This window comes from Sciurus carolinensis, chromosome 15 (genome assembly GCF_902686445.1).
Source record: "Sciurus carolinensis chromosome 15, mSciCar1.2, whole genome shotgun sequence".
In the NCBI taxonomy this organism is placed as follows: Eukaryota; Metazoa; Chordata; class Mammalia; order Rodentia; family Sciuridae; genus Sciurus; species Sciurus carolinensis.
Window position 1 is genome coordinate 27344733 of NC_062227.1, and position 26833 is coordinate 27371565.

The 26833-nt window shown below is 40.1% G+C and overlaps 1 protein-coding gene across 7 annotated transcripts in view; it reads left to right on the forward strand.

The window, feature by feature from the left end:
* Dlgap1 (DLG associated protein 1) overlaps nucleotides 1-26833 on the forward strand; it is an 879880-nt gene that overhangs the window by 386641 nt on the left and 466406 nt on the right. For all 7 annotated transcript variants that reach the window (XM_047526690.1, XM_047526689.1, XM_047526695.1 and 4 more), the window contains one exon: nucleotides 23214-23308. The gene's annotated coding sequence lies outside the window, so the exon portion shown is untranslated. The remainder of the gene's footprint in view (nucleotides 1-23213; nucleotides 23309-26833) is intronic.

A 26833-nucleotide genomic window follows, 5' to 3' on the forward strand; every position in this document is an offset into this window, starting at 1 on the left:
CTATACATGCATACCTATGATAAAGTTTAATTCATAAATTAGGTACTTTTAGAAATTCACAAAATAATTATAACAATATACTTCAGTAAATTTTATTTGAAATGTATGAAGATAGATTTTATTTGAAATGTATGAAATGTATTTCTGGAAGATTCCAGAAATAAATAATATTTCTCAGTTATCCTGGCCACAGTTAGCCAACGATAACTGAGACCATGCAAAGTGAAACTAGGCTGTGGGGGACTACCATGACACCTGACTTATTCAGAAATCAAATCAAACATCTGCCAGTTTTAATCATTCGTACTAGTGATTTACTTAACAAATATTCATTGAGAACCTATGATTTTCCCAGCACTGGAACATAGATTTTTTTGACTGAACAAAACAGACCAAAATTTTTCATTCATTTTACATGCTCATGGAAGAAGAATCTCAACAGGTAATATAAAATAGGTTGTTGGAAGGTGATACATGCTTCAAAGAAAAAAACTAAATCAAAGCAAACTGAAGAATGCTGCAGGGTAGAAGGAGGGGTGCAAATATAAATAGGACCCTAGGGAAAGACCTTACTGAGAAGGTGATAGATGAGCAAAACCCAAAATAGGAGCGAGTAGGACACAATTGAATCTAAGGAAAAAAATCTGTCTGGCAGAAATGATGGCAAGAACCAGGAATTCAATATTACTGAGAACCACTGTCTACTAGGAAAAAAAACAAAACACTGAAATTCAGAATTAGGAATCATCCTAGATTTTAGGATGATCTTCTGGAATACCCACCTACGCAAGTTGCTCAGTATATTCTACATTGGGTTATAAACTATGAGGAAGGAGCTGGCGTTGGAATTATTTCTGAGTTTCTTATTTCTGAGTTTCTTGGAATTATTTCTGAGTTTCAGTGTTGATGAGTTGGTAAGAAGAGGTTTGATGGATCTGGAGAAAAGGGAATCCTTGTAAGCTGTTGGTGGGAATATAAATTAGTATTACCCTTATGCAAAATAAAAAAATAAGAATGTTCCTTTAAAAATTAAAAATAGAACTACCATGTGATCCAGTAATCCCAAAAGTGGGTAAATAACCAAATGAAATGAGATCATTAGGTCAAAGAGATAGCTGCACTCCTATGTTTATTGTCCCACCATTCGCAATGATATATGGAGGGAAGTGTCCATCAGTGGATGAAAGGATAAATTAAACATATATACTCTCTCTCTCTTTCTTTCTCTCTCTCTATATATGTATACATATATATGCATATATATATATATATGTGTGTGTGTGTGTGTGTATGTAATTTTTAAATAACATTTTGTGTGTTGTTATGGTTTGGACTTGAGGTATTCCCCAAAAGCTCCCATGTCATGCAGAAGGTAAATGATTAGATTATCAGAACTATGCTAAGAACTAATCAGTCATCCTAATTTGAATAGGTAAAGAGAGTGGTAACTATAGGCAGATGGGGTGTGGCTGAAGGAAGTGGGTCACTAGGGACTTGCTTCGGGGGTTTTATGTATTGCCCCTGGTGCCTCAATCTCTCTCTACTTCTGGGCACCGTAAGATAAGCAGCTTTCCTCCATCATGCCCTTCTGCCACTGTTCTCTGCCTGTCCTCAGCCCCTGAGCAATGGAGTTAGCCATCCATGGTTCAACCTCTGAAACTGTAAGCTCAAGTAAACTTTTCCTTCTCTAAGTTGTCCTGGTTAGGTATTTTGGTCACTGTGACAAAAAGCTGACTAACACATCTATCACACACCTCTCTCTCTCTCTCTCTCTCTCTCTCTCTCTCTCTCTCTCTCTCACACACCCACACACACACACCCACACACACACGCATGTACACTCACAGTAGAATATTACATGGCCTTTAAAAAAGAAGAAAAATCCTATTATTTGTTGCATGGGTGAACCTGGAAGACATTATATTAAGGGAGAGAACCTAGGTACAGAAAAGCAAATACCACATAATCTCATTTACACGTGGAATCTATGGAAGCAGAGAATAGAAGGGTGGTCATCAGGAGTTGGGGAGGGAGTGTGAGCAATTAGGGAGATAGCGGTCAAAGGATACAGAACATCTTATGAACCCAAGGAATAAGTTCAAGAGCTGTCTTATACAACATAATGACTATAGTTATAACAATATATTGCATACTTGGAGAAAAACTTAAAATTGAAAATAAGTAAAAATGCTACTTGCTTGCCAGACAGAGGGAGAAGGCTAAATGGCATTTAAGTCACTAAGCAGGAATATGTGTGCCACATTGATGGAAATTTTCCATTAAAAATGCTTACAACAAAAGAATTCCTTGCTTAAATGTTAAACTCCAGTAATCTGGAAAATGTAATTACTCTGATATCTGATACCCAGAGAATGATCAACAGGGTGTGACTAAGAGTGATGAGGGTAAAGGGGATGCAAGGATATAGGTTTCATTTTTCATGTTGGTAGCATAACTTGTCATAAGCAAGTTTCTGTTAGTTTGATATGCCTCATCATTTCAGCACTTGATTTTATATCTCCATGTACTATGCTTTGCCTAGAGCCACAAATAAAAGTTACAGATGTCTGTTAACACAGGGAGACAGTTCTCCATATATTTACATATTTTTTTGGTGAACATTGGCAATTAAAAATCCATATGGCCTGAGATGATCTTGCATTAACAGCATCTCATCAGTTAAGGGAGGAGCTGAGTTTTTAGACTCTTCTTAGCAACTTTGGATTTGTTTCTAGGTTTTTCTATTTGATACCACTCCATAGCTGTTTCCAGCAAAGAAGCACAATTTACTTTTCTCCACTTCGCATTTTCTTCTTTTTAATTGAGGTACATGAGACTGCCACTGATTGGCTTATCAAGGACCATTTGGGGAAAGCATCCTTATCACATGCTACTTAAGCCAGAAAAAAAATGGTTTTAAAGTGCAGCTCTAAGTAAAGTCAATCAAATTCAAGGACATCTATTACCCAGTGCCTGCCAACACTGCTGAGTTGGAAAGCAAATTACTTGAGTCACCATAAACTGAGGTTTTTTTTTATCATATATTTTATCTTTTTTTTAATAATGAAATTCTAAGTTAATCTTATACAAATTATAATTGTATGTAAGAAGTGGATCTGTATTAGTATGAATTGTAGAAATTGCTTCTTCCTATAGAGTAGTAAGGGAGTGAGCGGGAACTGTTATTTTTTAAATACTATCTGGGCTCCAGATTCTGGGCTAGATAGGTACCGAAGCTGTCTCACCTAATCTCACTACAGGGCGTTGTTATTCCTGCTTTCAGATGGGAAAACTGAGGCTCCAAGACATCATGCCAATCATCATACATATATTGGAGCATAGCAGAAACCTCCAAAATTTCTGTACTTTTTCCAAAAAAGCATGCAGACTCCTATTTTTAGTCACTGATTTTGCTGCTCCAGTTATTACAGTCAACCCTTAGTGTCCATGGAGGGACTGGTTCCAGAACCCCCACGGACACCAAAATCTGTGGGTTCTAAGGTCTCTTATTTAAAATAGCCTCATCTTTGAAGATAACCTCCGCACATGCTCCCATACACTTTAATTCATTTCCAGGTTTACTTATGGTACCTACCACAATGTAAATGCTATGTGAATAGCTGTTAATACTGTACTGTTGATGGAATAATGACAAGATAAAAATATCTGTACATATTCAGTAGAGATGCAGTATTCGTTTAAAAATTTTTTTGATCTGTGGTTGGTTGAACACACAGACACAGAACCTGTGGACATGGAGAGTAGATTGTGTTCACTTGACTTTCAGCCCATGAGCTATTGTGGCTACAGTAGAGTCAGAGGGCACCCGGGTGCAGGAAGCCTGTCTGCTGTCTTGGGTGCTCTCTTCTCCTGCACTCCCTGGACCAACTAGATTATTCAGGCCGAGTCTGGTGGCAGGGTGGGAGTTGCTGCTATCTACGCAGTTCATATCTTAATAACATCTCCTAATGCCTAGGAGTTGGGAAGTAACAAGATTGTCAGGCTGACTCACAAACCAAATGCCCACTGAACAATTTATTTGTGAGATATTTCAAGAATAAGATTTTACATCTCCTTTCTGGTAAATAGTTCCATTATTCAAAATTACATCTTCACTCAGGAAGTCACTGTGAGACCAAAGAAACAAATAGGAAATTTGGGCACATTTAAGGTATAGTTGTCTGCTAATGGAGTACAGTGAGATCTCCTGATGATTTTTTTTTTAATCTTAAGAATCAGAAGTGATTGCTCAGATCCAATGCCCTGTCTCATGGATGGATCTACTGACTCAGAAAATTCTTATTCTTTTGACTCTCCTCTTTTGGGATTTTATTTTACTTTCTGGTAACTTCTAACCTCCAAGTATTTCTTTGCCAGTATGTTCTAAGTATTTTAACCTGAAATGTGCAAAAACTGCTCTATACCAGAGTAGAAGATTTGAGCTTCATTATATTCTGTATTTTATTATTTATTTATTTATTTATTTATTTATTTATTTTCACAAACCGCATTTTGATTCATTGTACACAAATGGGGTACGACTTCTGGTTTCTATGGTTGTACACAATGTAGATTCACACCATTCGTGTAATCATACATGTACCTAGGGTAATGATGTCTGTCTCAGTCCACCATTTTTCATACCCCTGCCCCCTCCTCCCTCTCATTTCCCTCCATTCTTTTCTCACCCCCAACCCCCTACCCCCATTATATATCATCATCCACTTAACAGGGAAAACATTCAGCCTTTGGTTTTTTGGAATTGGCTTATTTCACTTAGCATGGTATTCTCCAATTCCATCCATTTATCTGCAGAAGCACTTCTTAATCATTTTTTTGTTTGTTTCCTGTTCTGAATGGCATTTGAGAATCTGGATACTTCCAACTGAAAGTGCTAGAGATATTTGTGTGAGCCTTTTTGTCAAAAAGCCTCTAACCAACCCCTATCAAGGTTTTCAAGAATTTGGAAGCCTTTTTCTAGCCCTTCTTGAGCTCAACTTAACTTACCCCACGTCATATTGTTACCTGGCTGTGTGTGGATGACAGAGGTCAAGCAGAATTGTCTTAAGTGCCCTCTTTACCTTGTGTGGAATTGTCTTAAGTGCCCTCTTTACCACTCTTGAACCACAAGAACCCAACAGCATGATTTGACTTCTGGGTTGGAACTCAGCGTGTTTGGAACTCTGTCAATACCATAAGCCTGGGAAGAGCAAGCAATGTTTTCACACACTCCCTATGAGGAGAAGACAGATTCTGATTTAATCATCTTAGCACAGTCTATATTTGGCTATTTTAGAGATGAGACAACTTATAGCAAAAGATTGTTTTAAATCAAAGTAAACATTTTCTTAAAGTAACCTCCAGTAGATTTTAAAATGCCAGTTTGAAGAATTTTTTTAGGGGTCAAGAAATTTCCTGCAAATGTGCCTTAAATAATTTTCAAAATTTTGCAGTTGGTAGGGAATAGAACTCAGGTGTAAACATCAACCTTAGAAAGTAGAGATTTAAACACAGGGAAATTTTTATTTATTTATTCATGTATTTATTTATTTATTTGGAACCAGCGATTAAACCCAGGGGTGTGTAGCCACTGAGCCACACCCCAGTCCTTTTTAATTTTGATTTTGAGACAGGGTCTCACTAAGTTGCTTAAGGCCTCGCTAAGCTGCTGAGGCTGGCTTTGAACTTGTGATCCTCCTGCCTCAGCCTCCTGAGCTGCTGGGATTACAGACACGCATCACTGTGCCCAGCAACAGGAAACTTTTAATGTGATTACTTTTGTTCTGTTAAAAATGACATCATAGTCCAAAAATGAAGTGAAAATGACCTTTAGAACCAAACAACCAGGACTCAGATCAGTTGTGTGACCATGGGCCAGTGACTTTGCCACCCTGAAGAACTGCAGGCTCTGGTGAAATGCTCCTAATGACATCTCAGCTCATTGAGTTCTTGCATGCCTCCAGTGAGATGTGCGTATGAACTCCAAAGTACAGTGCACACATCTGACCTGGACCGGGCCTCTCCCCCTGTGCCCGCTCGGTGACCCCTTTTAATTGTTGCGTACCTGCCACTTGGGTAGTCACTGCTAAATCCCTAGAACCTGGATTAGTACTTGACACTTCATAAGTGCACAAGAAGTATCTGTGGGAGGTAGGCAGGCTTCTAGCAATCTGTCATGCAAAACTCAAAAGATATTATCATACAGGATGTATATACCTGTTCTACCAAATAAAAGCAGAAGAAAAAATTTAAAATAAATTAATCAAAAGAAAAGAAAACCAGAAAACCCAGATTTGGTTCTAGGATGTTCCAGTTTTGTCCCTACCTAGACAGTTCCAGATGACCTCTGTAGTATTTGGTCTGCTATTAAAAGTATGGGACTGAACTTGATGATACCTACAGCCCTGTGATTCTAAAGCCTTTTGTCATTCTAAGATGAGTGGGAACACATTTTGTTCTAGTTAAGGAGGTCAATTTAAACTGGTGCATTTTGAAAATCTAAGCTTATTGATTCACTTAAACCTGACTTTTTCAAAACATCTAAAAACTAAATTGCTGGTGAAGATGTAGAAAAATGCAGAACCTGAAGCCTTGTTGGTGGGAATAGAATCTCATGCAGCTCTTTGGGAAAAGAGTCTCACCAAATTTACTGACCTTAAATTTGTGCACACTCAACAATTCAGCAATGCTCCTCCTGGGTATGTCCCCCACAAATGACTAAAGTACTCAAGAAAAAAATGTGTGTTAATGTTCATGGCTGAGATATTACTGTTAGCAGACTTATCAATGTATGAATAGCATATCATTGGATGGAAGATAAAAAGCAATAAATTCGACTACTGCAGCATTATGAACAGAACTTCAAAAACAATATTGAATAGAAAATGTTTTAAACACAAAGGTATGTACACACATTCAAAGCCAAAAATTTTCAAAGCTTCTGTGTGTGTATGTGTAAAAGATGAAACATAAGAAAATGTTTTAAATGTATTATGAAAGTCAACTATGATGGGAGGTAGCATTAGGAACAGAAGAAGATAATAGAGAAAAAAAGTAGAACCAAAGAAAATTAAACAAAATGGGAGCATTCTATGAATTGATAAAGGTATAGCATCATGAACTGAAGTTTATAGTTATCTTATGTTTGCTTCTCTGAAGTCCATGCATTTAAAATTTTCTAAACATTTAAAAATTGAAGGAAAATTAAGAAAATATTTTTAAAAACATGTAAAGAAACAACAACTCTATTTGCTAGTTTTCATGAAAGCTGAGCTTGAATCTCATGTCATGGGAACTTTAGAGGGTTGGTTAGTCAGTCTCATCTGGGGGGAGAAAATGCAATAAAAACTCATTACGGTCATAGCAGGTGAGAGAAGAAACTGTATGGAATTCATTTTAGATCCTCCTCACAAGCACCGTTCCTGGCACATAACAAGTACTCAATAAAAATCCGTGAAATGAAAGAATTTACATTATAAAAGCATAATCTTATTATTCATGGAGCTAACTAAGCCTTAAGGCAAATCTAAAAACTTGTGAGAGAATTTTCCTATTAACCTGTCCCATTATCCCAGATTATGGAACACCTATAAAAACTTAAACATAGTTATATAAATGTAATTAAATTACAAAAAATATAATCATAGTGTAATATTAATATAATACTACATATATATAAGCTGTAGATTATGATTTCCAACCTATGTTAATGTACCAGTGTCAATTATTATTTCAACCTATTTTAATTCACCTGCATTAATTTTGTTAATATATTCACAGAATTGAAAACCTGGGACTTAATAGGTTCAGAACAAATTAATAGGTGTATTAGTTGGACTCAGTTCTGCGCATAAGATTCAGTCCTTTGAGATTCACTGCAACTGGACACCAGTACAGTGTTGGCCTTGATTTAGACTATGGGTCAAATCTTGCAGAAAAGGAATCCAGAACTTTTCCTTTAGACTGTAGCTGGAATAGAGCAAGGTTAGGCAAGCAGGCAGACAAATGGTTCCATCTTAAGACTTACCACTCTCACACCTGGAAGTTATTGCAGGTGATTGACAATAGCAAAGAAAGGGCAAAAAAATCTATGAAATATTAGTGAGGGTCATACTGCATGGTCCATCATTAACTTTCATTGCTGGCCTTAGAAAGTATCTTTTATGTCTTTATTAATAACCATCAGTAAATAAGGTCATTTACCGTTGACTACTAATATTATTAAATTTGCCATTACAATTTTGATTATTTGGAATTATCATGAATTTCTTCCAGTGCTGAGTCATGCATCAGGGGTGTATCTGGGCAAAATTTAGCACTCGTTCCCTCCAATGTAGGAAAAGAGAAATAGACATGCTATTGCGCCTCTGCCTCCCCCTGAACCTTAATGATACCCTGTTGAAGAATATTTTAACAGGGAACCTTGGGAAGAGCTAATCTTCATACAATGGGTATATAATTTGCTGTTGGGGGAATTTCAGGTTTCAGGACATCCGTGTGGGGGTGGAGGGGAGACTGTGCCTATGTGTCTCCATGCCTGCATTTCCTGGACCAGTGTAGTCAATGATCCTAATAGGTGATCCTGCAAAAAGAAGTACCTTATTTAATAACCTTTATGATCAGAGAAAAAAAAAATCCCCAAAATGACTTGACATCCTAAGCCAAAAAAAAAGCCAATGTTTGTCTTTTAAATATTCTTCCCCAAAGAATTTGAAATGAAGCATTAAATGGGTGTGTTTGGAAAATTCGCATTTCAAAATGAACATTTAAAGAACTTTTCATTTCAAGAAAAATCCTACTCTTTTGCATGAAAATTAACTCTCCTAAATATATTTAAATATTTATTTACAAGCCTCTAGTCAGATAAGTCTTTTTGGAGGGTAGGGGGTGGTAATCTGGGATTGAACTCAGGGGCACTCAACCACTGATCCACATCCCTAGTCCTATTTTGTATTTTATTTAGAGACAGAGTCTCACTGAGTTGCTTAGCACCTGGCTGTTACTGAGGCTGACTTTGAACTCGCTGGGATTACAGGCATGCGCCACCACACCCAGCAAATCAGATAAATCTTAAGAGACAAAAATGCTTATGCACTAAGTGTTAGCATCTACTTTGGTTTGAAGATCACTGAGAAAAGAAAGTGAAGCCTCTTCAATATTACCATACTGAGTCCCTGGATAGAAATGATTCATTGCAAGCATCTAATTTCTGTAACTTTGTAAAGTAAGGATCAAAATGTACTGCAGGAACGCATAATGTCAGGGAAATGTCTTTGTGATTAAATTGCTGGCTGCAAGGTGAGTGTGTCCAAACACTTGGAAGAGAAGGTACTGGATCATTAGATTGAGCAGAATAGACTGTGTGTGGAAATGACCTTCACAGAGAACTTTAGATGATGATCTCCTTAGTTGAAAGACTCCAAGCAGGAAGAATTGTTAATTTTGGAAAGATTTAATCAGTGATGCTTTTCAATTCTTTCAACTGGTTCACACACACTAATTATTTCCTTTTTAAAGCCTTGAATTCAATCAAACGCTTACGTAGCAGAATGTTCACCTTTTGACCATGAGTGGGGGACTCTGACTTGTTGAACCTTCATTGTTCAGCTGAGTCTCTTTTCAATCTTTTTCTGTTTACCCCAGAGCTTAATCAATTCAGATTCTGAATAATTTTAATGACTAAATCAAATGTCAAGTTCACCGTACATGTATCTAGACTGGAAGTTCTATTCTGCGGGGTTCATTATCATTCTATATATTTCTTTGACCTCATTTAAATCTCTTCTGGTGAAGTATAAACCCATTGCTTATCATTCTTCCCTCGTAATAATTATCATTCATTCAACACATATTTATCAAAAGTCCCTTTTATGAAAAATATATGGTAATGACTCGCTCCTAAACTTTTTTGTTATTTGAACTTGCCAGTTTTAGTGGATGTGGGAGTTGGCCACCCAGACACCCCATCAGCACCAAAGCACCCATTTCACCAGCTGTCGGGAGCCCTGGCAGCTGATGGCTTTCAGCTGTTGCCTTGCATTGAAGGGAGCTGCCTGGCACACATTTATGCTTTCCTCCCTGGGCAGCCCATGTCCAGTAACAGGCCACTGAAAGGGTGACAAAGGCCCAACCTCCTGGCCTCAATTTGGGACAGTTCTGAAAGGCCACCCCAGCTGGAGAGCCCAGCGTTTTCCTTCACCCAATCCTTCCTCCCCACTACTACAGGAGGAGATTTCCCCAGGGCACACTGCAGTGAAAGTCTGCATAGATCCCCACCTCACAAGCAAGCCTGCAGGGAAGCAAACCAAGTTGCAAGCAAGCCATAGAGCATCTCCTTCAGAGCCAGTTTTCAACAGTGCCTGCATTCGCTTCCATTATCACAGTAACCACAGAAATACTGTACTTTGGTTACCAAAATATCCATCGCTTATCAGATGCCATCAAAAAGTCATACACACACACACATACACACATACACACACACCACAAACATGCACAACTCTGATATTCCCCCCGCCAAAATTTTGCAATGTCATTTAAGAAATATGAATGGTTCTCTCCACAACCAGATTAGGCTGAAAGAGAGTGACAAGATGAATGCTTTGTTTACACATTTTTAAGTGTTTCTCTGTTTTGAAATTGACACATAATTACTGGGATAAATAACTAAATCCTAAACAGGTCCAGCAAAATGTTTCCAAGTGGCTCTTTCTCCAGTAGCCCAGCTTTCTTGCATGGCACATTAGGTTTACCTAGACTTGACCCTAGAGTGTTTAGCCCATCGGCAAAGTAAACATTGGTAACTTGGCAAACCATTTCACCTGTCGGTCTTCATGTCTGCAGTGCAAATGGAATACTCTGTTGGGTCTCAGCTTTTGTGCCTAATACTTCCATTCAGGCTGAGTTGGGCGAGCAACTGAAGGCCCAAACTGGACCAAACTGGAGGTCCTCGTGAGAAACTGCAGCTTCAACAGGGCCGTTCTGCCCTATGTGTAACCTGTGGTTACCCTGGGTTACAGAAGCAGTTTGCTGATGGCTTTTGGTTTGTTTTTCTTTTTGGTTTGTTTTTCTTTTATTTATTTATTTCAGAGTGAGGAAGAGATGGTAGATAGTTCAGGAAAATGAATGATGGAAAATTAAAGACTCTTCTATTTTTAGTTAGAAATAATAATTTTCACCCCTGGACTCCAGGGAAAACAGTGCATTAAGTCCTAAGAATGTTCTTGTTTTCTTTTTCATTATTAAATTCAATTTATCAAATATTTGTTGAGTACCTAATATACAGAAGGATAGTGCCCTACACACTTGGGATACATTAGTCAGTAAAACAGGCACAATTCCCACCTGGAATTCCTATCTTTCATTCACTCTCTTTGCCTTACTACTTTGTGGGAGAGAGAAGGGAGCCCAAGGGAAGGGTGCAGAGATTGTATGTCACAGGTTTCCAGATTTTCTGCACAGGGTTGCTGTGAATTATTCCATCCCACTCTCAGCCCATGTGACTCTCCTATTTGCTTGGATTATAAGATCACTTTTATTTTGACTAGTGAAATGTGAATTTGGATATAAATTAAGAATGAAAATTCTTACCTCTTCATTCTCTGAAAATATTGCTGGGAGATGAGGGACTGACATGTGAAGGGAGGAAAATAATATTTATTAAGCATTTAGTATTTTAGTATACTCTCCACACTTTATAAAAGACACTGCATTTAATCTGCATGGTGAATCTGAGAGTTAGATGTTTTTTTTTTCTTTTGGTACATGAATTGAACCCAGGGTCATTTTACGACTGAGCTACATCACCAACCCTTTTTTATTTTTTTATTTTGAGACAGGGCCTTTCTAAGTTGCTTAGGGTCTCACTAAGTTTCTGAGACTGGCTTTGAACTTGCCATTCTCCTGCTCCAGCTTCCCAAGTCGCTGAGATTACAGGCATGCCCATGGTGCCCAGCAGAAACTGAGACTTAGAGATAAACTAAATGAATTTCCAGAGATCACACAGGTAGAAAGTCACAGACCCAGGATGTAACCCAGGGCCACCTGCTTCCGCCCTTTCCGTGCTAGGCCTCCGGCACAGAAACATGACAGTTCTGGTCTATCAGATTTACCAGTGTATCTAGAGCTTGAGAAATGATTTCCTGATTCAGTTAGGATGTTTTCAGGTTTTCAAATCAATGTGTTTTAAAATGAATTTGAGCAAGAGAGACCTGTGGGCATGAGACATTCAAAAGAAATATTGTAAAGATTTGTGTAATGGTTGAGATTTCCTTCACAGTGTCTGCCCCAATTTCCCCAATGTTTTGTGAAAAACATTGTAAATTTATCATGGTTTTATATTTTTAAAATCTTGTGTTCTCCCCCCTATATTTAAGTATGTATAAAATTAAAGACTAAATATCTGTCTATAAGAGAAAAAATGTTATTCAGTCATTCTGGAGAGAAGGCATAAAAAAGAGAAAGACTTAAGACAGTTTTCTAGTTACTTAGATACTTAAATCTGTTAATAGCATGAGTTTGCTACTCTTCAATCTAGAAGCTGTAAAATGAATGAATTTTCTGAAGCCAAAGGAGTTGATATTTGTTTCTCATGGAAGATGTACAATATTGAAATATACTGATTTATTTTTATGTTTTGGAATATTATTGGTTTATTTTTGTATACCTTGGTTTGCTTCACAGAGGATTTGGAATGATGTATAGGACTTGTTTAGATTAACAGATAAAGCTATAAAAAGAATTCATATCACTGCATGATGCATTTTGTATCCTTATATGTAGTAAAATTACTGACATTAAGCCAGTCTTCCTAAAACCTAAAAGAAAAACCTGTATTTTATATCATTCAAATTTTGTCCTGAAAGCATGACATATTTTAGTGAGGTAGACTTTCCTGACCCTGGTTTGACAAGGACCTCTTTCCTGTGTCGTTTTTATAACATTCTGACAATAAACATAAAAGCAGATATCATGGGAAACTTTATTTATTTATTTTTTTCCCTTAATAAAACCTGAGGACCTAATGACCAAGTTCAATTCAAAGGAATTGATTTTCTGGATCAATTAGAATGTGTGTGATCGACATCCACAGCTTACTGACAGTCTACCTTAATTTCCAGAGAAAAGATACAAAAAGCATAGCCCATTGCCTGGCCCAGCACTTTCTTCATCCTAATAGGTCTTAGAAGTCTTTTCTGCTTAGACCATACTGGGCTCAGATCCATTTCAAAGCAGAGCTCGGTGGCCTTCACTACCACTGATTACAGGTGGCAGCAGCTGAAGCCCGTTTGTCAGCATGGACCATATCCTCTAGCGATCATAGGACACACAGGTCTCTAGATTATACACGCTATTTTCTGCATTTGTCTCTAAGTGCATTTTGTAGGGTGAGACTTCAGAGCTTTCAATCCATGAAAGGGTCACAGGCAGGAATGCATTGACCGCAGGTCCTTGAAGCACTCATCCCTCGATATTTCCATCAAGAGTTTTCATAAAAAGTGAACAGCCAGCAGTTCAAAGGCAGACTCTGGCAAGAGCATGGGTCCACTGAACTGGGCTGAAGATGAAAGGCAAGGCCAAACACTAAGAATCAAAGTGTCCCATGGGCACTTAGAGCCTCTCCCAGGTGGGCACCTGACACCCACCTGCCCGTGGAGAGGGAAAGGCAGAACCTCCACAGAACCAATCAAAATATTTCTGAAGTATCCACACTGTGCCGGAAAATGAGGATACGGTGTTGACCAGTGTCGCCAGGCAGGCAGTACTGATTCCCATGGTCTTTGACAGGTCGAAAATCATCATGTTAGTTTAGGAATAGGGAAATGTGTTGGTGATCATATAAACAGATCTCAAGTCACCCGGCTGGCTTAGGACTATAGAAATATGTCCATTGTAGATTTGGTTTAACAAAGTATCCTGGCAGAATTCAGAGAATAGATCCTTCAGTAATTATCAGTAGATTCATTAACATTATTTTTAAATGTTTCACATTTACCATAAGATGAAGCAATGAATTGACAACTTTTAAAGAACTTAGTGTTTCTTAAGTTTATGATTGTTAGAAGCATTCTGCAGCAATGGTGACAGAAATGAGTGGTGACTCCCACCTGGTGGCTCCTCTTTCTCCATGAGTTAGGAGAAATCTACACTGAGGGGAACATTGGAGGTTTGAAGAGAGCAGGGCATCTTAGAAATTATCATTATATTTAGTCCCATATGCAAAAACAGAACATTTCTGTCAGCTGCCTAAATTAACTCAATCTAGTGCTTAAATTTTTACCATAAACAGGTAATCCAATTTGTACCACACATGTGGAAATTAGTACTACATAGATAAGGGTCAGACTGTATTTGGATTCAACTCCTTCACTTATTATCTGTGCGGTCTTGGGCAAGTAACTTTACAGTCTGTGCCTCAGTTTCCTCATCTGTATCATGGGACTAATAATAAGTCTCACCTTAGAGAGGCATTTTAAATATTAAATAATTGTATAAGTAAATGATTACAATAACACCTTGTATTAGTCAGCTTTCCCTTGTTGTAACAAGTACCTCAGATAATCAACTGTAAAAGAGAAGAGGTCATTTTAGAGATTTCAGTTCATAGTCAGTTGGTTGCTTTTGGGCCTGTGGTGAGGCAGAACATTGTGGTGGGAGTGCACGACAGAGGAGGCTGCCTCCTTTACTGTAGCCTGGAATCCAAAGAAAGGAAGAGACAAGGTCCTGCCATCCCCTTTGAAGGCACACCTTCAATGACCTAAAATCTCCCTTTAGGCCCCACCTCCTTAAAGGTCCCATCATCTTTCAATACCAACAACTAAGGACCAAGCCTTTAACACATGGGAAACATGCCAGATGCAAATTATAGCATGCCTGATCCACAGTAAGCAAATGCAAGTGACAGTGATTTAAGGAACACCAACAGCACAAGCAAGATGAGCACGAAGAATCAATGACCCCCATGGAAAAAGCAATCATCTTTTAAAATATCAGGAAAACTTTTAGAAATTAGAATTTAATATTGTCAAATTAGTATTTCCACAGAACACTGGGAAGACATGGCAATCACGTAACAAGAATATGAAATACAAGTCATCTGTCTAGATAGTCAAAGAACATTTATAGCGTGAAAGCAAACAGATGAACCTCAAAGACAAAGAAGGCCAGTTCGGGAGATCCACAGCAGACTGCTTGCTCCACGACAAAATCTGCCTTCTCATCTCCCTAGGCCACAGTGAGATGCATTTCCCAGCCACCCTTTCAGATGGGTATAGTCAACGGAACCCAAAAAGGGATGTCTCATGCCCAGGCCTTACTCGGAACATCTCCCCTGCACACAGATCCCTGTGTGAGACTGGTTCAGCCTCAGGATGGCAGTAGCAGGAGTCCAGTTTGCCTGTGTGACAGTGGCAGAGGGGAGGCTGGGAAGGTGGGCGAGGCATGCATAGGAACCTGCAATGTGGCACTAACACATTGGAGCTGAGCCTTGGGGCTGTGGAGGTACTTTGCCTAGACAAGGATATGTAAAGCAGATATGCATTCCAGAAATTTCACCCCCGTGACCAAACAGTGTGCAAGAGGACCGGAGAGGTGGCTAGAACCTAAGACCAGAAGCAATTGGGAGACTTAAACAGCAGGTGAAAAAGAATCAGAGAGACTGTAGCATCAACAGTTCTATTGGGTGCAGAGGGCGGGGATGCTACTATAAGAAATGAAGTCAGATGCAGGTGTCAAGGCACTTGAGGACATGCCATAGCTTTGGGGTGCACCCATGCCTCTCTTCTCCCCAACCAGTTATAAGATTGTTACTAGTACCCTCTTCACCGCTGCCTTTCACACTCTGTCCATTCCAAATGCTTCACTGTTTCCCTGACTCCTCCCTTGTAGGGATTGTGTCTGCTCTCTGGAATACATGCATGCCCTTGACCATCAAGAAGTCCCTAGACAGCCATATTGAGCTTTGTGAAGGCTTCTCTCTCCCCTCCAGACAAGCCTGGCTGCACCCTTTGAGCCTTCTCTCTTCCATGCCCTCTGCCCCTTCTGAAAATGTGGGCAGCATGCCCACCTGACATCTCCACAGCTAGGTGGGGAGCTTTTGATAAATGGAGTTTTTCATCTTTGTGTTCTTTTTTGCCAGCAGAGGCGGGCCCATGATATACCAGGTGCTTAGTAGATGTTTGATGAACATGCTAATTAATCAAGAAGAATAAGGGAACAGGAGAGAGGCATGGATCTTGAACTAGCAGCATTCCTCTTTCCATTCTCATGGGAAGAATATAGAGGAGGACTGAGTCGCAACATCTGGAATGAATTACACCATTGAAAAAGGTGATAATTAAGGTTAGAAGTAACAAATATATCCAATCTACACAGCTGTAGAATTCCTGCTCTTTTAGTTGCTTCAAAAACATGTGTCTTGCTTCTTTTGGCCTTGTGCTTAGTCTGGTGCTCCCGTGGCTATTTTGGATCACGACCTTAAATTTGGAGGGTAGACTTAGGTGCTGTAGGATCAGTAGGTTAGGTTGCATAAAGAGAAGAGCTTAAACAGAGCAAACACCTAAGTCCCTGCCATCAAAGAACCAAAATACCAGCACTGAACTCCCCACCTATGGACTGCTTTTCTTGGGAGTTAATCTCTAGGTTCAGGCATAGAGATGCTGTCCCGATTACAAACAGTAAAACCTAATATGATGTAGTTCGGCTTGCCTTTTGGTAGCTAACACAGCACCCTAAAGATTCTTGGTCTGATTTTACCATAGTTAAATAGAGTGTGTGCTCAGAAAGTTACCAACTTTTATCTTAACAGGAAATTTAGAGAAATTCTATGTAACCCTGCATTGTGTCCTGCACTTTCTGGAAGGGCCTGTAGGAAGAGGCTGTTACTGAAAAACATCATAATCATGCCATTGATTCCAAATATGCTCACATTCTAGTTCATGGTACAAATCATTTCTTGCCTTTTCTCCATCTTCGGTCTTTCAAAGGTCTTCCAGGGCAGCCAGTCTGTATATCCTTCTCTCCCACACAGTGATTCTCCTCGTCTTTTCCATTTTCCTGACCTTCTCACATGACCCAGCTCCATCCTGCTGCTGTGGTCTGTTGAAGAGTCTCAGGAACCCAAAGTTTCCCATTCCTGAGATGGCGAACACTGTCATTGTTTAAATTGGAGTAACCACGAGACAAATCCATCTCTGTCATGGGAACATTAATCACATTCACAGCATGACTTCCTCGTGTTATTAAGATGAAGTTTTCCATTTCCAATAGAATGAGGAGAGGAAGGAAGTAAAAGAACAAAGGGAAGAGAGAGCTCTATGCTGCCCCAGGCGTGTTATTATCCCTGCCTTCTACCACACTGTAAGAGTGTTAAAGAGAGGAACCCCCTTATTTCTCCTCTTTACCCCCAACATCCAGGAGAGTGCCAGGCATGCTTAACCACTCTGTGACTCATTTGTTGAATGAGTGGATGTGTAATCGCTAGGCAAATATACACGAGAGAATGAACGAACATAGGAACGAGTGAACGAATGAATGAACATGTAATAACCAGGCACCTGTCACTGTCCACATGGTCGTCACCCTAGCAACACCCACAGCCAATTAGGAGACATGGATCTCAATAGCGGCTTGCTCTGGTGAATGCTATTCCTACGAGCTTAGTGATGCCAGCCAAAGCAGCGACCTAGTCATTCACACCCACCATTCAGGGATGGGGTCAGAAGTCAAGAGAAGTTGAGAGCATAAGTGGTGCTGAAAGGGATTAGTGGGTCTCCCTCTCTGTGTCCTGGAGCAAGAACAGAAGCCTGTCGCATTTGTTCTTCTGCCTTTGAAAAAAAAACAATTTCTCACTTTGAGCATTGGTTCAAAAGTCAGAAAAGTAGGGCTGGGTATGTAGCTTAGTGGTAAAGCTTGCCCAGCATGCTCAAGGTCCTGGGGTCAATCCCAAGCACAGAAAGGCAGGAAGGAAATAAGGAAGGAAGGAAGGCCAGCAGGCATGGAGACACACTCCTGCAATCCCAGCAACTCAGGAGGCTGAGACAGGAGGATCACAAGTTTGGGGCAATTTAGGGAGGCCCTAAGCAACTTAATAAGACCCTGTCTCAAAATACAAAAATAAGAGGGGTTGGAGATGTGGCTCAGTGGTTCAGTGCCCCTGGGTTTAATCCCTGGTACAAAAAAAGAAAGGAAGGAAGGAAGGAAGGGAGGGAGGGAGGGAAGGAGGGAAGGAAGGAAGGATAAAAAGGGAGGGAGGGGAAAAAAAGTAAAATAAAACCCCCCAAAAGTAGCAGATTGGGCACAGGTGCTACCTGAATAGAAAGCATATGGTAATTGTATAGGAAGTGAAGTTGTTGCTTTTTCTTGTCCCTGGTTTTAATTTGTCTGCTTTCCCAGCATGAGAATTAAACAGCATCCAGAGCAATTCAGAAAGCTAGAAAATTCTGGCATGAGCCAGGGCATAGTGGTGTACACCTGTAATCCCAGCAACTCAGGAGGGGGAAGCAGGATCATCACAAGTTCAAAGACAGCCTCAGCAACTTAGTGAAGCCCTAAGCAACTTAGCAAGACCCTGTCTTGAGATTAAAAATAAAAAGGATTGGGAACATGACTAAGTGGTAAAAGCACCCCTGGGTTCATTCCAAGAAGGAAGGAAGGGAGGGAGGGAGGAAGGAAGGAAGGAAGGAAATGCTGGGCATAAATATGTGATATAGCTTCAGAAACCATTTATATCCCCCAGCCATATCTGCCTTCAAGAAACCTAACTTTTTATTTAAATACATTATATATATAGTGTATACTATATATACTATATATAGTAGCATCAGGAAAGACTCTACAGCTTTCCCTACAGAGTGTTGGTAAGTCTTTTGCCACTTGAACTTAAAAGTAATTAATTAAAAGAACATAAAAATGCCTTAAGAAGTTAACTATTAAAAAAATAACAGAATGAATCAAACAACTTTACCCTATGTAAATTTATGATTCCACAAATGGTATGCCTTTACTCCATGTACAAACAGAGAAACAACATGTATCCCATTTGTTTACAATAAAAAAAAAAAAAAGTTAACTATTTTGTTTAACTCTACAGGAAAACATAACTAGGTATGTGGTTTTGTAAAAAGATGACCAGCTGATATTTCTTTGACAGAGGAGTTGGATGTGGTAACTTTGTCGTTGTTTTAACATCCTACTGAATAGTCCCAATGGGGTAGAGGGAGGGGTCTAGGCAGAGGAAGCAGCCAGCAGGGATTGTTAGGGACTGATTCCACTTCTTAAGGAAATGGGCAATTAAGCAAGTGAATAGTCACATCTTCCAGATTTAAATTAATAGCTTGCCATCAACAGAATAAGAAGTAGCAAAAATGAAGCACCCTCACACAGAACTAATATCCAACCTGAGTCAGTCTAAAAATAAAGACAGGCTGATTTATTTGAAGTTGATTCTTAAGTGAGTATTGACTGAGATCTATATCACTTATCCATTAAATATTTTTCTGTTAAGTATCATTAAGTATTAAGACACCATTATTCCTCGTTGTCTATATGGCCTTGGTTCAGGATCCCTATAGGATACCAGGAGCTGAGGATGTTCCCGTCCCTAATATGACATGGTATAATGCTTCCATATAACCCATTCACATCCTCCCCAGTACTTTAAAACTTTTCTACGACTTATAATACCTAACACGATGTAAATGCTGTGTTACTGATCATTATGCTATGTTGTTTAAAATGACAAGTAAAGAGAACATCTGTACATGATTAGTGCAGACATGGTTTTTTCTTCCAAATATTTTGGATCCTCAGTTGGTTGAATCTGTGGATGTGGAACTCGTGGGTACAGATGACTGATTATGTAAGTCCTTGATTTAAGCCTCCACATAATGACTGAACAGCAAACCAAAACCTAAATACACATTTTCCCTTTTGAGAGAATTTTAAGGTGTTACTCTGATGCCTCCCAGCAAAGAAATGATTTTTAAGGAAGTAACAAAACACCATAAAGGAAAATGTGAAAGTTGGAACCCAAGTGTTCCCTTAAAGGTGACTCAGTCCTTGGCCAGGCCTCCCTGGAGCACTGGACCGTTTGGTCAGCACCAACTGGAGCTGCCCCAGGGAGCAGGAAGCCTGGTCTGCCCTGGACGCCAACTCCTCTCCAAACCCATAATTAATCTCCAGTTTAGTCCCAGGGAATCCTTTTGGAATATCTATTTCCTGTGATGAAAATAATATGTGACAATGTGATTATTTCTTGTATTGAGGCTCAGCACGGGTCAGGTGCTGAGTTGAATGCTTTAGCCTGCATTACCTCGCTCATTCCCCACCACAGCCCTATTTCAATGCAGTTAAATATTGCCATTACCTGCATCTCAGAGGGGGAACAGAGGTGCTGATTTTCCAGGGACATGCGACTTGAAGGTTGGATGGCTACTGCTGTAACTCCCACTCCTATAACTCTGAACGCAAAACCTCTGCAAGGTGAAGATCCACCCTGGGACCCTTCTGTTCTTATCAAGGAACCAAATTAACTTGATACTAGTTGCGGGTTTAGAGTTTTCCTGGGAGCTGGTTGGGGAGATTGTTAAAGAAGAGAAATGATAGAGGTCATTCCCAAAAAGAGAAGAAAATACTAGAATTTCTAGTACTTCTTGGATTTCCTATAACATAAGATGGAAGTAACTCCTCTTTTGTCTTTCCAAACACAGTTAAGTCCTGCCCTGACCCTGAAAGGCAAAAAAGGCGCAGGGGCTTTGCTGGGGCTATTTTTCCTTTTCATACCAGTCTTGGAGAACAGGATCAGGTCCTTGTTCCCCATTGTTGAAGATTAAACACCCAAGAAATGCCTAAGCACACATAGAAAGCAAGTCTTATCTAATAGAGGGACGGAGGTAGCAGACTTCTCCAAAGAGAGGTGGGCCCAGAGCTGGTGTCCACAGGAATGGGTGTGTCTTGTCCTTTTATGGAATCCAGAACCCCCCACTTTATTTTTCTTCTTCATGTACATGCCTAAGGGCAGGAAGGAGCAGCATTGGAGATAATTCTTAGGAACTCCTTGTGCCTGGAAGTGCGATCCCAGGATCCCAGAGGTTACCTGTGGTTACCCATTGTTGTTTTCCAGAGGTTACCCATCATCTTTTCTTTCATAACAAGCCCTTATCTTTCCAACCTCCATCATTCACTACTTACGCTTCCACCCACTGCCTCAGTTGGTTGAGGAATGTGACATTTCCTGTCCCCTCAGGCCAGGCAGAGCTGCAGGCAGATTGCTTTTTGGTAAAGAAAGCACCACAGGGGGAGTCAGTACAGGGGGCTCATTTTATAGAATTATTCTCTTAACCTCATGTTCCCACCATCCTCATCTATCTGTCCCCTTTGACCCAAATTGACCAGAGATGTGAATATGTGGTAAAATGAAGATGTATTAAGAATTTTCTCTCAGTGATTTGGACATTAAAGGTGCAATAAAAGAAAATAATAATTATGCAAAAGTGCATCAGGAAGCATTTCTCAAGTTTCTCACGGTCTAATGGGTGGGACAGGGGGTACAGGAGTAGAATCAATAGTGTTAAGTACGAGGACCGTGAACGCACAGAGAAACAAACAGTGGCCTCTCGTCCGAAAGCCCAGGGTGGCAACATTCCGAGACGGCATGGGAATCAGCCCTAAAGCTGAGCCAGGTTTCTTGGGTTGAAGGGTGGGAAAGGCACCGAGGAGGTGCTGTACTGTAGGGCAAGCGTCAGGATGTCAGGGAGGAGGGGGCCCTTTCTCAGAGCAGCGCCTTGGGGGAATGGGAAGAACAAGCCAGAGATGGTGCCAGAGCAAAAGGCGGAGCGCATATTTTAAAGGGCCTTGGGCATCAGGTTAGATTGTTCACTGGGCACCACAGCAGGCTTCTAAGCAGGGTCCTGTTGTGATGGAAATGTTTTAGGAGAATTAACTCTGGCTGCAGAAGGAAGGCAGCTTGAGAGGAGGGGTCTACACAGCCAAGCAGGAGCTGGCACCTGAGTTCAATAGCTCCCAAGTCACAGGCTGGATTATCTCCTGTCTCATGCTCACACACAAAAGCTATTCTGATTCCTCCACTTCATACTAGAAGTTTGAGCCCAGAGCCCTACCTTTAGCTACGACCCTGCTCTTACTAGCAACACTTATTACCTATGTTTCCTAAAGAAACTACTTAAATTATGTGATGCTCAATTACTTTTTCATTTGTAAAACAGAATTGTCAAGAATACTGTCATTTAGAAGTATGAAGACTTCCGGGATCAGGGAAAGGGTGGTTATTGAGCCAGGCCAAGCATTCGATGAGCATTTCTTGTTCCTGGAGAGAGCCAAAGATAAATTATGCATGACATTTGCCCCCAGGGCTTAGCTTGCACAAGGGGAGAGATGCTAGCAGGCGGAGTGGAGGCCAAGGCTCAGAGGCAGGGATGTGTGTGTCCTCTTTGAAGAGTAACAATCCTGGATTTGCATAACCTGGGCAAGCTAAAGTGACTGACTAGGAAAGGGACTGAGTCTACTTTCAAACAAACCCAAGCATACATCAGGAACCTGAGGAGAACTTGACTAAATCCTCCACTCTACAGGTGGGTTCTTGGGCTTCTCGGTATCAAAAATAAACAGACCCTCCCAAATTACATAGAACAGGTTGAGAACTACTGGAACCAGGAAGATGGTAGAGGCTTTAAATTTCAGGCTAATGGAAGCCACTGAGCACTTGATTGTTGTGGACCAGGCATGAGAATCTACATGGTGGTGCAAAGGAAGAACCTAAAGACATAAGTGCACCTGGTGGGATGGACAGGAGGGACAGCAGATGCAAACAAGGACTTGCTAAGTTGTAAATTCCTGAGGACAAAGGCAACATTCACTGTTCCCACCCCAGGGTGTCTGGTGTCCAGTAGTGTGACAAACAACAACACACCAACTAGATAGATTTTTGTTAATTAAATACTTGAATTAGTAAATATAGAAAATAAAATCTAGAAAACTGGGGGGAGGGGCTGGGAAATATGGTTTCACCAAAACACAATAAGGAAACTTAAAAGGATAAAAGTTCAGAGAAGACAAATATGAACTCAGTTTCAGATTTAAGTTTAAGCAAATGAATGAGGTTCAGAGCATGCAAAGAAAAGTGCCTGGAAGTCTGTCACCCCCTCCTGCTTTATTTGTATATAACCAGGAGACTAAAACAAGCCTTGTGCTCCTGACAGGCTCCATCTGCTGTGGGATCCACTGAATGTCACTAGAAAGTCTGCACCGCCTGCTCCAAAGGATTCCCGGTTGAATGACAAAGACGCTAAGAACAGTAAGTCCAGGTGGGGGAGCAGTGTGGGAAGAATGGGGCCTGCAAGCCCCAGATGTCCTGAATTAACATACCAAAGATTTCAGGTTATGAGGAATGTACACCCGAATTTCAAAGTGAACTACCAGTTTCCTCTGCAACTCCCCAGTCCCACATACCACGCCTGGTGTATATACACCTTCCACGCCGGAGGCAACTGTGGGCCCAAACTGACTTTTGTTGCTCTTTTTAGTTATACATGACAGTAGAATGTATGTATATCACACGTACATGGAATACAACTTCCCATTTTTGTGGGCGTACATGATGTGGAGTTATATGGTCATGGTTTCATATATGAACATAAGAAAGTCATGTCTGATTCATTCTACTGTCTTTCCCATTCCCATCCCCCATCCTTGCCTGCCCCAGTCCAATCCAGTGAACCTCTAATCCTCCCTCCGCTTCCCCTCCACCTATTGGGGTTCCGCATCCACATCAGAGAGAATATTCCACCTTTGGTTCTTTGAGATTGACTTATTTCACTCCAGTTCCATCCATTTACAGACAAATGCCATAATTTCATTCTTCTATGGTTGAGTGATATTCCACTGTGTATATATACCACATTTTCTTTATCTATTCATCTGTTGAAGAGCCCTAGGTTGGTTCCATAGCTTGGCTATTGTGAATTGAGCAACTATAAACATTGATGTAGTCACATGACTGTAGTATGCTCATTTTAAGTCCTTTGGGTATAAACTGAGGAGTGGTATAACTGGGTCAAATGGTGGTTCCACCCCAAGTTTTCTGAGGAATCTCCATACTGCTTTCCATAGTGGTTGCACCAATTTGCAGTCCTAACAGCAGTGTGAGTGTACCTTTTCCCCCATATCACCACCAACATTTCCTATTGTTTGTATTCTTGATAATTGACATTCTGACTGGAGTGAGATGAAACCTCAGTGTAGTTTTAACATACATTTCTCTAAATGCTAGTGATGATGGACATTTTTTTCATATATTTGTTGACCAGTTGTATTTCTTCTTCTCTGAAGTGTCTCTTCAGTTCCATTGCCTATTTATTGATTGAGTTGTTTGGTTTTTTGGTGTTACGTTTTTTGAGTTCTTTATATATCCTGGGGAGTCATGCTCTATCTGAAATGCAGGTGACAAAGATTTTCTCTCGCTCTGTAGGCTCTCTCTTTACATCAAACTGATTTTTTTTTTTAAGGACCATAATATAGAAAGAAAAGGCCAATTCACAATAGTGTATCAGAAATCCAAACTTATCTTCTATTTCTTCAAGCTCGATACTAATATATTAACTATAAAAATGTGCCCCATTATTTATAGCTTGATTTCTTGGTGGTTTCTTATAGCATTTGTTGGATAAGAGCTGAAAACCTTTTATATCCTGGTTATTACATACTGTGTAGCTGAAATTAGTAGAGTAGAAACACCCTCTTTTTAGTGACTCATCACTTTTTCTTCTGACTCATAAGGGTCTCTTTTTAACATTACAGATCAATAAATATTATAGTGGTCTACTTTATGTCAATTTCTGGGACATTAACCTTGGTGAGGATGGAGGGGACGGGTAATGTTAACATATACATAAAAAAAAAAAAAAAAAACAGACTATTTCAGAGGCAAGAAGAGATACTGAAGTGAGAAAGAAGAGGGCAGAGGACCTTCACAGAGCTGTCACCCCAGCTATGCAGTATGTGTTCATAGGCTGTGTCCTACCTTGGAAACAGGAAAAGAAAAATAAAAACTGAAAAGATACTAATTGTATAGAGAAGAGAACTAAATTTCAGGGGCCTCAGTTCTTGTGATCCTTCTTTAATTATAGAAGAAACAATATCTGCACCCAAAAATACATAGGCAACTCAGAAATATAAAGTTATTATCGCCTGAGTTCGAGACGACAGCCTTCTTGCTTACAGAGAAAACTTCTGCTTACCTCCACGTGAACCCACATGGGGATTATGATATGACCTTTAGTTACTAAATTGCTGGAACTTCTGTTGATTCCTCAGAAATAATACTGAATGCTCAATGCTATTAAGCCCTTAAGTCACCTGCCAGGACTTGAGTCAGCCTGTCAGTTGTTTGCATCTTGTCTGCCTTCAGACCATGTGACCTGATGACTTCCAATCAAGGCACTACAGCTCTGGCATTCATGGAGACCATTAATATACCCACTCAGTGCCTTTGTGCTAAAGGAAGGCAAGCATATTCACTAAGTTGGCAGTGTCTGCGATCATTTCTACCATCCCCATCTCCCTCTTGGGAACATCCTCCTATCTCTTACATCCTTCTCTCCCCACTCCTCTGCCTTCCTGAACACTCTCCCTCTGTTAAAACAGCCACAGATGTGATATCATCATCTGTCTTTTTTGGGTGAAAGACTTTCACCCAAATTGCCACCTCTTTCACATGTTTCCATTCAATACCTATAATCTCTAAATGGAAAATGAAAGATTTTGTTTTCTGTTCAGAGTTGAAAGAGTTTTCCAAGCCTAACATTAAGCAGAGATAACTTTAAATGTCTTGAAAATAAAGCCATTTCAGTTGCTAAGCTACCTGAAGAAGATGGGCTCAAAAAGCAATTAGATCCTTGGGCTGATGTCTTCCATTTTCTCTTTTCTACCATCCCTTAATCTTAGTCACTTTCTAGTCCTCTGCTCAAGGATCCCCAGGTGACCTATGCCCAGGGCCAGGTCTCATGGCACCCTCTCTTCTCTAGCACCAAGAGCAGAGAATCCACATACAACCCTGAGGAGGTCTATTAGAATCACCTGGAAAACTTGTATCAAACTACTACTGCCTCCCAATGTATTGCCTCCTCATTTTAATACTTGGAGTCCTGCCTCTCTAGGTCTCTTCTTCTACCACCTGGATTAAGAATCAGTGTGCATCTACTGCTATGGAAGGAAAGAAATAAAAAGCATTTATGACTGTCTTGTAGCACGGTGATCATGCCAGAGCACTTCAGATGTGCAATTCATATTCCATTGACTTCTGTGTCAGTATCAAGGATTGTATTAGTCAGTTGTGCATCACTATAACAAATACCTGAGATAATAAACTTAGAAAGAAGAAAGGTTTACTTTGGCTTACAGTTTTGGAGGTTTCAGTTCATAATCAGTTAGCCCCACAGTGCTTTTGGATCTGTAATGAGGCAGGACATCATGGCAGAATCAAATGGTGGAGCAAAACTACTCACTTCATGGCCATGAAGAAAGAAAGAGGACAAGACCAGGGTCTCACAGTTCCCTTAAAGTTTCCACCATCTCCCAGTAGTGCCAAGTTGGGGGCCAAGGCTTCACCACATGGACACCTTCAGGAGACATTCAAGATCCAAACCACATCAAGGACATTCCAGACAGTAAGGGGAAGAGCTGTCCAGAGATTTTTCACAGACTGGAAATGGGGGAGAGAGACAGATGTAAACATTATAGCATTCACTGTGGAGCATTCAAATATGAATGTGTAGACATCACTGTGCCTACAGTATTTAAACAAAATACAGACGTTCTCTGA